Source organism: Chaetodon trifascialis, chromosome 4, assembly GCF_039877785.1.
Source record: "Chaetodon trifascialis isolate fChaTrf1 chromosome 4, fChaTrf1.hap1, whole genome shotgun sequence".
NCBI lineage: Eukaryota > Metazoa > Chordata > Actinopteri > Chaetodontiformes > Chaetodontidae > Chaetodon > Chaetodon trifascialis.
The window spans coordinates 14,506,943-14,519,410 of NC_092059.1; the positions used below are offsets into that span (position 1 = coordinate 14,506,943).

Sequence of the window (12,468 nt, forward strand, 5' to 3'; positions counted from 1 at the left end):
ACAAACAAGGAACACACACAATGGGAGACTCAAGTCCGCATCAGGTGCAGATCTGTAATGAACCAATACAAAACCACGCTTCCTCTTAATGTCCTATTTTCATCCCTGCATCACACTGAGCTTTTTCAAAGGATCAGTCGTTACTTAATTATTAGCTCACCGTCATGTGCCATTCTGTGGCCATTCAAAGCTGAGACACATGAGAGTGAATGAGCCTTTTATAGCTATAACAATATTTACTTAAGGGTGAGGGGCGCGCGGATCACCTTGCGTAGTCCTCTCGTGGCGTCACGGCACGTCACTTCCTGCCGTCAGACAGCCAGTTCAGGCCAGTTCACAACTGCTGTAGTACTCAGTCAGTCCCACGGAGCTGTCAACACACAGCAGCCAACCACTCTGCCTGTCTGCTGCGGCAACATTTTTCTATTAAACTTAGTCCGTTTATCCCTTCAACGACGTTTTCCTTCAGATAACAGCTACTCTCGTCTCACTATGACTCGAAGGTGATCGTCAGAGTGTCCAGGTGGTTCTGGGTGAGTGTGTTATTCTGATATGTGTTTGCGGTCTGTCTGTATCGCTGTCATCATCACCCATGTGTCAGTTGCTACCTAGCGGGGCTAAAGCTAACGTTAGCTGACTGATGCGTGTGCGGAAAACCGGTGAGGGTTGCGACTGAAACGTCGTTTCGCCTGAACAGTGTCCGAAACCGAAATCTCGAACACCGGTGGGAGACGCATGGACGTTGTTACTGAGCTAGTCACCAATTAGCTGCCAACATTGAAGCTTTGCTAACATTAGCCGGCTAGCCAACATCCAGCGACGTCTTCTCGTCTTCCCGATAAAGCGCTTCTCTGGCTGCCAGGGGCATGTAGCCATGATTCATGGTCAGCAGTCGGACATTTATTGCTAGCCAGTGTCGTTAGAGATGTTAAGCACCAACCAGTCAAAGATATATCCAACTTAAACCAACAGTAACCTTTATCATGTTACAATGTAGAGTCGGGACGGTTACACATGATATATACTGTATGTGATATGGGTATTTTTTTAAATTGGCTTAAGACTTGACTAGTTTTCTTTCTTTATATGTGGTTGTTATCAGTTATTTGTGTTACTACTACTCAGTTATTGTAGGCAGTAGTTGCATTATATTAAAGAGCTTAAGTGAACCCGTAAAACCGTCTGGCGAGCGCACTTCCTTTCTCTTCGCTTTGCCTCATTCCTCTTTAACACCTGTCACTCAGGTCGAGTCTACAGGAGACAAAGATGCACGTTAATGTACACAAGTCAAGCTGGCCAGCTTAATGAAATCACCATTACCATTACCACCACCATTACCTGACAAAGTGTGAATTTAATCATTCATGCTCAAAAACTCCTGCCAGGGCAGGGAATGAGAGCATGTGATTTACACACCTGATACAAACAAATAGCTCCTTTACATATAAAGGCTATGCCCTTGTTTGTTTCACCACATTAAGTCACTGTGGATGTTATTAACTCTCTTTATGTCCATTGCATTCATGAGCATGAATTAACAAGATAAAAACAATTTACTTTATCATCCCATTACATACTTTTAAGGGACATTAAAGAGAAAACTGTAAAAGTGTTCAACAGCTAAAACCCAAAGTAACTTTATGAAAGACAACCAACATATTTAGATTGTGCACGACTTTTCACCCTTTACTATGTGCTGCGTTACACAGCCGCATGAATGCATGTACAAGTCAAACCCAGCCAGCAACGACAAGAGATACGAAGAGAAGTAGGAATTGGTGAAAATGCCAACTGTAGCATCAAAACTGAACTGTATGGGAAAGTTGTTGTGGCTAATTCAGATTGCGCCTGACTGAAAGGTCTAGTCACAGTAAATTAATGAAATAAATTAACTGAGGATAAGAAATTGTAATTTTAGGGGAACTAATTTTGTAATTTGATGGAACAATTTAATAATTCATAGCACAAGTTTTATGTAGAAAACAAATCTTTACAAGTTGTCTGAATTTAGTAAACGGTGTGATGATGTCTGGACTCTGACTTCCACACTACATTTTATTTCAGAATCTCCCACAAGCCATCTGGCAAACAGTAGTCAAGATAAGATTAGATAAGATAAGACAAGATAAGATAAGACTTTATTCATCCCACACTGGGGAAATTAAATTGTTACAGCCACAGTGGCACAAAAGGGTCAAGATTTATAAAAGAAAAGTGTACAAGATACAGAATAGAAAAACAACTATATATATGTACATAGTGTATGTAAATGCCAAGATATTTTGTGAGTTAATTTGAACTGTAGCTCTATGTTTGACAATCTACCCTAAAGATGCAACTGATTAAACACCAGGATAAAAGCTGTTGTACAGTATGTCATTCAAAGTCAAACAGAGAAGCTCAGGACAAATGTTTTTTCCCTTTTCTGTTTATACATTAACAGAACATTATGACTGGCACATGTGCCTAACACAGAGAGACTCCGCAGATAATTACTCTTTGTGTTTTAATGTGTGACCTTTGAGTTGAGAGAAATGCTATCCACACAGTGTTTTGTTGCATTCTAAGTTTCCCACTCATAAGCATAAACCTGTGCAGGCTTTGACCACACAGTGTAGGATTCAGAGGCAATATGGAGACTTTTCTATATTGATTTAACCCTCATGTTACAAAAGATTGGGATGAACTGGGACCATAGCCTGAATGAAATGTCTCTGTGATTATTACAGTATCTCTATGATGAATTTTTGGTCTGTTCGTCATTTGTAGAGGAAAAAAACAAGAGGACTTTTAGGATATTTTATGTTATTTGAATGTGTGTCGTTTGGGATCACTCCTCATTAGGCATGCAAACAAAGGAAAAAAACTGACTTGATCTATGGAAAAGTTTGGGATCTTTACTCGACCTGACGTGTTTTTAGAAAAGGGACATGATATCTTGAACTGTAGTGAATTGATTTGTTTTTAATTAGCTGTTTTTTTGTTGCAGAGGTTAGACTGCTTTGAGCTTAGAGCAGTACATAAGTAGGGAGATACATATGCTGCTTAGTAGGGCAACAACTGATTATTATTTTCATCATTGATTAATCTTCCAGTTATTTCTCCATGAATAGTTTATTAAATGTCAGACAATAGTGAAAAATGTCTGTCCATTTCTCGGAGTCCAAGGTGTTATCTTCAATTGCCTTGTTTTGTCCAACCAATGGCTCAAATCTCAAAGATATTAAATTTACAATGACATAAAAGTCCTCACAAATGAGAAGCTGGAACAAGACAATATTTAGCATTTTTGCTTTAACAATTATCAGAACAGTTGCCGATTATTTTTCTATCTCTTAACTGAATAATCAACGAATCGTAGCAGCTTTACCACTTAGTTTGAGTGGCTCCTTCTTCTGTTGGAATTAAGTCTACTATTAAGAGATAAGCTGGACTGCCTTAAGATCTGTCCAAGGGCTTTTTATTGTGGTTGCTTTCTTCAGTAAGCCCTGTCCCAGGACCAGTTAGCATGGTCTGTATTTATGTTTGGGTTTTGTATGATATTTGTCTTGTGGTTAAAAATTTGACTGACTGGTGGGCGTAGGGCTGGGCGATAAAACGATAACGATATGTCTCGCGATAGACATGTAATCAAGATCAATAAAAAATGCGTTCGATAAAACATTCGATAATTTTTTTCTTCGTTGGAAGAAACAGTTGCAAAGCAAGGTTGTTTGCATGAACAAAGGCACTCGCTCTCAGGAATCCGAGCAACGTAGGGAGTAATCACTGATCAGTGGGAGTGACACGCTAACATGCCAGTCACGTAACAGTATCAAGTTCGGTTGCGCCATCTCGTTGTCTCGTTTTTGATGCTTTGTGAGGAGTGAGTTGAGAAATAGAACGAGAGTGCTGCAGTGAGCGAAGAAACTGTTGATAAAACAGGGAAAGTCTGCTCAGTTAAATTTAAAATAAAAAATGTTTAAATTTAATGTATTTTTCTCCTGGACCTTATTTTAAATAGATAATAAATATATCAATAATTATCGATATCGACCGATATTAAACACTAATATTGTGATACAGTTTTCAGCCATATCGCCCAGCCCTAGGTGGGCGACTGAGTGAGTTTCTTTATTGTTAAAGGATTCTTGTTATTTTGTCTGGAGCCATGAGAGCATCATTGTTGCATATCCACAATCATCTGGATTCCTGTAGTCAAGAAATTGAACCTGCCCTTTTCACCTTTGAACTTTCTTCCTCTCTGTGAGAGATCTTGAGGTCTTGTCCAAACTGGATTTGGAAGCAGTTTAGTCTCATTTTAAGAGGTGAGGTGCCAATATTCCACAGGCTTTTGAGCCAGTGCCTCAGGATTTTTCACAGGTGAGCTTTAAGACAGCAGCCTGTGATGGAAGGCCTGCCAGTGTTGATTCAGAGTGGGGATGAGAAATATCCTTACATGTTAAAAGTCCTCTCGTCAGCCCAGCACTGTTTGGTGTGGGAGCCCCAGAGCAGTGTGATAGAGAAACAGATCTTTCTAGTGCCGGGCTAGCGGTTTGCCTCCAACAAGACCAGGACAAAACAGCGGCCCGCATCAGTGGAAGTGAAATTGAACACCTCAAATGAAAATAGAAACAACTGTGAAATTTTACACAGTAATGCAAACCTGAGAATGCAGTTGTGCAGTTAGATGAATAAATCGCCGATGGACGGAGTTCAGCGCTCATCGAAATTCCCTCTCTTATTTAAATCGTAGTATAAATCAGGACTATCCAGACACTCAGGTACTTCCTTTTTTTTTAGAATCTATTTCAAGATTTTGCTGTGGACTACTGAAGGCTTTGCTGGCTTGACTCCCAAAAAACTGATCTTTAAATCTCCTTCTTTCCCCCAACTTTCTATATTCGTTTCGCTGATGTAATGCACTCTTCCTTTTTTTATTTTCATGTGTTCTTTTAACTGTGTTAATTTTCTTATAATACAGAAAACGCTTTGATTTGCTGATGTGAGTGAATTGTGCTATATGAATAACTTTAATTCACCTTGCCTTGCCTTACCTTACTAATCTGCACGTAGTCGGCATTCCTTTTTTCACCACTGTCCCGGAACCATCCTGAAAAACAATTTTAACTGTCCAAAAGTGAATTAAACAGTCCCAAAGTCAAAATGTTGTTTCTTTACTTTGTTATTATTGTCTGTAGTTTTTATTTGAAGTATTAGCATTATAAGTACTTTCACCTCCAACCTGTACTGAGCTGAAATACTTCAGTACTGTATTTACTGTTACATTAACCTGCAGCTTAGCTCTTTACGTACATACGTACATAAAGCCCTTTCATTGCAGCAACACATTTTCTGTTGTCCCTGGGATGACAGGACAGTTAGTCTGAGATGAATATCTGACTATAATTCATAGTTTTTGTGGCACGACCCACTCTGTTGGCTCTAACTCGCTGTTATCAGCAGCCATTTGGACAATTCAGCACGTTGAACTGCTGTCAGAGGCAGCCTGTGACAGAGAGCTGGGGGTAGAGCTCTGGAAAGGTTGCCTCCTTACGATGATACTAACAATGATGATGATGATGATGATGATGATGGAGCAGCTCAAGAGATTAGATGGCATTAATGGAGTCATTCATCCTTATCACACACCTGGTAAAAATGCAAAACAGATGACAACACCATAGTTGCCGTTGACACAACTAATCCATCTGGCATTACAGCAGTTATGCAGCCACACACCTGTTGCAGAGACCTACAGGGCCTTGTTTTGCCATTGCAAAACTGGATGGGAAGCTGTGTAGCAAGAAGCAACTGCTGCAAATCTAACTGTTATTCTATGTGGACATATGAAACTGATGAAGAAAAAAAAAAAAACTCAAAAAGCATGCTTTTGCTTTCAAAATAACTACCATTTACCAGACACTGGCAGTCCAAAGATACAGTAATCCCTGTCTGACTGCATCTCAGCCCTGTGGGACTCTATGGGAACATAAACTGTCTCAGGGCCATGTTGCCACTGAGAGCAGGCAGCCAGGACATAGTTTGAATTCTGTTTCTATGTCTCATGATTGTAACAAATTTTAGCTGCTGTATAGTTTCATCTTGGTTTGCCCCAATACAAAATAAAATTTACAAGTTCAATTTTGGAACATTGAATAATTCACTAACCTGCCGCAGCCGTATAGAAATATTATTTCTCACCAAGGGTCATTATGTACCAATAAGCCGCTCAATGAAGTAAAAATGTGTTTTGATCTCTTGCAGAGTGGCAGTTTTTCAAAGACTGTCAAGCAATGCCACTGTTAATCCAAGAGCATGTGCTCTGACTTAAAACTCAGCACACTTTTGATCTGTAGGATTATTGTTTTTTCCCAGCCCTTTTTCTCCATTTTTCTTGTCATAGATTCTTCACAGGATTGGAGCTCTCACAGACTCACATACAGTCCTGTAGATGTTTTTTTTTTGTCCTCCTCCACTCCCCGATCTCATCCATGTCGACTCCCCTTTCCCTCTGCTTCAACCATAGGAGCCTGTAATGTTACTAATTCTTTAGTTGTTCATGATCTAGAGTGTATATGTCATCTCAAAACATACAGACCACAATATCTATAATGTATTTTGTGGCCAATTCTCTGTATTAGAGGTGGGGATGTTCACTGTATCGATAGGCGAGTTTGAGTAGGTGACTCATAGTTAGAGAAACTAAGTTTGAGAAGCAGGAAAGCTTTTACAGTTGGGTATCTGCCCTACTACTGTAGGTTTTTCTCTCCTCTCTGTATGAAACTGGAAGTATTCTTTGCTGCAGTGCCTCTGTATGCATGAATATGATATGAAATGCTATAAAATAGGTTTATTATGTTATCAGTTGTGGTGGGCTCATAAAACTGGCTGAGGAAGAGTTTTTAGCTGTTTAGACAGCAGGGGAAAGGCAGGTGTTCATAGTTATTTAGCCAGTGGCCACAGTGATACAGCTTGATTGACCAATGATGGGGAACAAAGCTTGGCTATAATACCCCAGGAGTAGGAGGGGAAGTGATAAAGAAAGCACATTGAGCAGAGCGTGATGGCAACAAAACACTTTTTCCTCTAAATGCTTCCATGAATTATGAACTTCTGTCATTAGGTCATGGCTCATTGTTCACTTTTTCCCTTTTTGTCAGGACAGAAAGGGAAAGGGGAATGTGTCTAGAGCATGTCGAGTCTCAGCTTCCTTGGAGTTATTTATTTGTATACTTTTGCATTGCTCATGTTCAGGATCTATTAAGATACATGTAATGTGAGTCAGCCTCACTCCAAAGTGATCTGTGTGAGTGATAATTAGCAAATGTGGATATTGAGACAGGCGGCACGGTACGTGTGCCTCACAGCAAGAAGGTCGCCGGTTCGATCCCCGGGTCGGGCAAGTTTGCATGTTCTTCCCGTACATGCGTGGGTTCTCTCTGGGCACTCCGGCTTCCTCCCACAGACCAAAAACATGCTCATTAGGTTAATTGGTGACTCTAAATCGTCCTTGAGTGTGAGCGTGAATGGTTGTCTGTCTTTGTATGTTGCCCTGCAATCGACTGGCGAGCGGGGATAGGCTCCAGCCCCCCCCGCAACCCTGGAAAGGGATAGTCGGGTATAGAAAATGGATGGATGGATGGATGGATGGATGGATATTGAGACACTACCATACATGTAAGGGACATAAATCCTTACTGTAGGTTATGCTACTATTGACGTACCTGCCTTTCTTTGTTTGTGACGGTTTTGGATCATTGGTCAGACAAAAAATGTAATTTGAAGACTAGTGGCATCTTACAGTGGGATCACGCCACACCTGGGATAAAGTGCAACTCAAAACGAATGTGGGCCAGGGCTTTAAAGTGCTCCCGTCCCGACTTCCTACCTCCTGTACTTCCAGCACCCTTGCTCAGATCATACCCATCTTCGAACGCGGTCTTCATTTTGATCTCCACTACGCACCTTTGATGTTTCTTGACTGCAGTTTTCATGGTTGTGATGCCATTGTGTTGACAAAATTTGTCCACAGACAGACATAGAAAAACCTGCTGAAGTACTCAAAACCACTCACATAATAGGTTGTGTTACGTGTTTCCAGGACCACATTTTGCCAAACACACACACACACACACACACACACACACACACACACACACACACACACACACACACACACACACACACACACACACACACAGACTCACAAGGTGAAAACAGAACACGGTGCTTATGACATGTGATGTTAATGAACTTATTGCTGATAGTAGGTTGACAGCTGTTGATGAATTGGAGTCAGAGAGCCCATAGCATAGTTAGATAAATGAGCAATTAATTGTGTCTCTACATAATCATCTCATAATACATGTACCATTTGACTGTGCTGCTGTGTAAACGCTGTGCCCGATCACAGGACCAGGCTGTGCCACTGTTGTGGTTTGATATACACATACTTGGTGGTTTATTTTCTGACAGGTTACAGTTTCTTTCCAGGAACACTGATGATTGTCATGTTTAATAAAAAGATCAACAGTTGCCTCATTTGTTTTTTTCCCAAGCCAGCATTTCTTATTAGTACAATAGCAGACTAATCAAATGAGAGACAACAATGTGACTTTAGGCTGGGCTGGACGAGTCTATAAATATCTCTGAAGTCACGCTGACTCTTGGAGGCCCTACCAGGGTCGTCTATTCTTCAGTGAAAACACTGATTTCTCTTGTCATCCTCGTATTCACAACAGGAGACATAACTCTGTTTTTTTTTTTATTTTGTTCTAGTTACGGTTTCTTGTGCAAAAAAACAGGTGGGAGAGTTATTATATATATATGTGTGTATATTATATTGTCATTGGCATGGGGATGGGACTGCTACACCAAGCCGGATTGGGAGGAGTCACCTTCATATACTGCAGCCATTTTTGTGTGAGGTCATGATTATTTGCTCAAGGCATCACTTATCATGTTGACACCTACAGCATGCAGGTTCTTTAGCCACTGTGGGAAATAATCAGTGGAAATGAAGCGTAAAATGAACGGGGTCGGCATGCGACATGAATAACAGTGATTAGTAGAAGACCACAGGAGCTGGTAGGAACAGCTAAATCTGAACTTGAGTTGACGGGAAAACATTTTACTCACCCAAGATATTTTCTGAAATCTGCTTTAGTGTAGACATGGTCTCAATATTGATGCTCTCTTGTGGAGTATTCCATGATGCTGCCACTTTATTGTTGGACTTGTTTACTTCAGACTGAACTTCAGACAGGTCACCCATTTCCGTTTAATTTCTCAACTTTTTGGATAGTACACACACACACAATGAGTACATGCTTTATAAAGCCAATTTATTGGGAAGATGTGAAGTTCTGGGAAGCCGTGTTTGTAATCTGCATTTTTTGTGATTTTCTTTTTTGTTTGTTATTTTTTCCACCCAGGGTTCCAGGTTGGTGTGGTGAGAGAGCAAGCTAATTGCGGGGAGGAGGACCGCCTGGGGCACCGTGTCCCTGGCTCTCAAGGTAGGAGCATACCAACCAACGAGAAACTGAGCTTGTGCTAATTACATTTTTTTTGTCTCTCAAATATGTTCATGGCCATTGCAGTGAGCTGCCACTTTTTGTAGTCTTACCTACGTATGATCACCATCTTCAGCCACATCATACACATTAGTCCACCCTCAAAGGCCAGACATAGTGGCAATCCCCCCAAAGCTGATTGAAATACAAATATATTAACAAACTATGCAAAGTAACTTTGGCAGCAACTTGAATTAACTAAACGAGGGTTTGGAGCTTACTATGTGTTATTTTGTGATCAGTTTATTCATTTATTCTGTCTCTGATATACGCTATGTTCACAGTGTTCACTTATCTATACAAATAAGCACTGATTTTGCAATAGTTCCCCATCTCTGCTCTTACATAAGTTCACCTGAATGAAAGTCTAACTTGTCTGAGTTAACATGTAACATACTGATGCTTGAGCCATAAACAGGGTTAACATGTCTGACCTGCCAGCCACCAAGTTTCAACTTTGGCCAGTTGTCTGTTTGGAACCTGTAATTATGGAACCCTGTATGTTTTCTGAGGTCATAACCCTCTGTTATCTGAACAGATGATTCCAACATGACAGAGTACCTAACAATCCTCGGTTACAGTAACCACATGAGCTCGATACTTTAAAATCCTTTTTGGGTGTTGTTTTCATTGGTGTGTTATCTGTGAGTCAGCACGCCAACACAGCATTCTTGTCAAAAAGTGTATCCATGATGCACTGGTGTCGGCATTTCCAGTCATAGCACACATTTAGGAGGGAATGTTCTTGTTGCACTGCACCCACTGCCTAGCGCCGGCCAGGGGGTTGCTATTGTAAAATACTAGGAAGGGCTTGGTCCAAAGCAAAATATCCCGCTGTATGCCAGAGAAAAAGTCCAACCGGGTGCAGCTGACAGATAAAATCTGCGTGTGGGGAGCAGTGATACAGGATCAGTGAGCATTCGAGGGTGGTGGGGGCAGTAGCAGGATGACCATATGGGCACCCTAACACATCAAGCACCCCTCAGTTACACTTGGGGTCAGAGTATTCTGACTCTCCCTGTGATTGTGTCACTCCATGTTGTTTTTGTGTTCTTTCCTGTTTGCGTTTGTTTCTGTTTTGTGTCCCTTACATTTGATGTAAGTCATGTATCTGATTTATTAACTGATTATCAACCCCTGACTTTGAAGCCATTAGCCTCTCTGTCACACTACTTAGTCAGTTTGACTCTGCACACAATCAGCTTCACTGTTTCTCCGTAGTACAATACATGAACAACAAGATAGCACAGTAACCTGCAGGAGCTTGCTTGTGCTTTTAGCCACATAGACAGATTATCTGCAGCCTAACTGGTGTTTCCAAGAGCCTGTTCATCTCTTGGTCTAGATGCCCCTCTCTGTCAGTATCGATGCAGAATTCACACACACACACACACACACACACACACACACACACACACACACACACACACACACACACACACACAAAGTGACAGCGTGCCTTCCTTGGCAGGTGGCTAGTCCATGGGGACAACTGAGAGGAGGAAATGGGGACGAGCTTGATATTGGGTAACACACATATTTGATGACTCAGTTGATCTGTGTGAGACTGTGTGACACTCTCACGATACGATCTCAGGTGTTGCGAGGTCAAGCAGCTGTCTGGGAAGTGCCGTGCATTCTTGTAGTTGAAGCGTGTCCCATGCGCTCCTATGAGCTACCAACCTCTGTTACGATAATGTCTTCCTTCGTTATAGCTTTTTTGCCATTGACAGTTAAAGAGTTCACACTTCACTGTTCCTCACTGAAGCTTGTTCTTGACATTAATATAGGTGAAACTGAACAATTTTGATATTTCATGCCAAGGTTCTTCAGAGTGATTGGTTAAATGCATTGCAATCTCATTCACCTCCAGTTTCTGATAATACCTATATACTTACTGACTATTAACTGTAAGGTAGCATTTCAGACATTGAGCCAAGGCTCTTACCAAGAGCAGCAACATGTAGAAGTTGCATGTCTCAGGACAGGACTCTCATCACTAGACACAATTCAGTTAAGCAGTGTTGTGGTTGTTGAGTGAACCTTGTCACCACATCTGGTTGTAACTGTTTACTATAAAACCCTGCCTGTGATTTGTTATACTGTGTACTAGGGAAAAAATCCAGACATTTGATTGTGAAAAATAATATTTGATTGTGAAAAAAGCAGCAGAGTTTCTGTTATCGAGTAAATACCTTTTTTTAAAAAAAAAAAAAAACGGGAAAATCTGTGTAAGTCTGACATTTTTAAATCTGTATCTATCTATAGTGTCCAATGAAAATAATTCCTGAGTTGGATGCGAAAATATTCTGGCTGCTTCTCTGATGTCCGCCCTCTCTCGCTCCTCTCCCGAGTTGGTGAATTAAGAGTTTATTTCAGCCAAAGCAGTTGACAATGATTGTTGAGATGGTGAAAGACAAACTGAGACGGTTGTGGTGGGTTTTATTTTGCTTCTGTCATGTTAGAATGAAGGGTGTTTTATGATGATATGTTTTAAGGTTTTAAGGTTTCTGTAAATGGAGTCTGGTGGCTTTGGCAAGAGCAATATAGCGGCTGTTCCGGGTGAAACAATGAGGATCTTACTCTTTAACTAAAAGGTGATGCTGCCAGTGGCAAAAACAAACACTTTTAGTGGACGTACATTGACAGTGCGCAAACATCCAGAGGGATCACATTGCAACCTGCCAGCTGCAGTCCTCTCGTTCAATACTGGACCAATTTCAAAAACTGTTGTCTCCATTAGTCACTTGAAAACAAAAACATTGCAAAATCGGATCCATAATTACAGATAATATTTGATTGGAATTTCTTGCGTTTGTCCATAACATTAAAATCTTCCACGATGCACTAATGGGAAGCTCTGCTCACGTCACTTTCATTGATTCAAAATTAAATGTAGGTCGAGCCGAAAAAA

General features: G+C 40.9%; 1 protein-coding gene across 1 annotated transcript in view; it reads left to right on the top strand.

The window, feature by feature from the left end:
* Positions 1-354: 354 nt before the first annotated feature.
* The window catches only part of atp13a3 (ATPase 13A3), a 36,152-nt gene continuing 24,038 nt past the window's right edge, over positions 355-12,468 (top strand). The window contains exons 1-2 of the mRNA XM_070960406.1: positions 355-533; positions 9,417-9,497. The gene's annotated coding sequence lies outside the window, so the exon portion shown is untranslated. The remainder of the gene's footprint in view (positions 534-9,416; positions 9,498-12,468) is intronic.